This window comes from Drosophila arizonae, chromosome 5, assembly GCF_054131065.1.
Source record: "Drosophila arizonae isolate 15081-1271.41 chromosome 5, UAZ_ARI_1.0, whole genome shotgun sequence".
NCBI classification, from domain to species: Eukaryota; Metazoa; Arthropoda; class Insecta; order Diptera; family Drosophilidae; genus Drosophila; species Drosophila arizonae.
Window position 1 is genome coordinate 2,719,064 of NC_142925.1, and position 1,349 is coordinate 2,720,412.

Here is a 1,349-nt window from a genome sequence, read left to right on the forward strand (position 1 = left end):
CAGCAAGAGCAGCAGCAATCATTTTGTGGCAGTTGCATGAAATTATTGATTTGTTATTTGTTCGGCAACGTTTGCGGCGCGAGCTTGTTAAAATGCTTGCAACTCCACAATTGTTGTTGTTGTTGTTGTTGTTGTTGCTGTCGTCGTCGTCGTCGTTGTTGTTGTTGTTGCTGTATGTCTGATTGCCTAAACTAATAATTGTATCTTAATTTCTGTTTTATTAATGCCAATTGGCCAATGGCAATTGGCCATTGGCAATTGCTGTGCGGCATCTGTTGCAAGTGTTGCGACCATTGGCATACTTGCCACGGCCACACATTTTTGTTAAACAACTAGTGAAATTTTATAGCGTGAGGCGAACAAGAGAGAATGAAAGAGACAGGGAGAGAGAGAGAGAGAGGTTTGATAATGTTAATATAGTTAAACGAATTGATGATGATTAATTTCAATTTTTTTCAAACATTTATAAAATATGTATTAAATCATTTTGTTTATGATTATATTTAATAATTATTTTTAAATATTTTTATTTAATATCTTAAATCTGAATCTGAAACGGAGACAATCTATCAAATATATTTGTTTTTTTAACTTAATAAATATAGAAAAGGAATTTTCAACTATAATCCTTACGCGCCAAAAGTAATTCGATAACATTGCAAGAACCATTTTTAATCGATAAATCTTATATATAAATGTTACTTGCTGGCAACGCTTAGACAAACACTGCACAGTGGCGCCTCTATATGTCCTTTGTCTAGTGGGGAATATAAATTACAAAATTTCTGCAAGCAAACTTATTCCATTGCCTGTTGTGGTGAGTATGATAGCTCTGCTAATGTGTCTTATGGTGTGAAACTTAGCTAAGATGGGGACAGTGGTGAATTCGATGAGCGACAAGTCTAGTGCATGCAAGACGAAAATTTAGTGGTGAGCATGGGCGGAAATGGTTCAAATCCTTGCTAAGAGAGTATGTGGTGACCATATTGTGGTCAATATGGTATTTAAATTTGAGAGGATTGACCGGCAATGCCTCTGATTTGAAACTTTGCTAAGTAAAGTAGTTGTCTGTGGTTAATTAAAATTCGGAGTTAAAAAACATTGACTGGCCTATGTGAGGTCAATATGACTGCACTGTCTGGTGTGAAACTTTGATGCACTGTGGTCAATGTACATAGACGTTACCAACACTGCTCTCCACTAATAGAGCTGAATATTTATTTTAAAAATTTAATCGGAAAACTTTCAACTATAATAATGTTATGAAATCTTTAAATGCTGACAAACTTGACCAAGAATCAGTTTGACTACATAAATTTCAAGTAATATTTCCTACGTAAAACAAATAA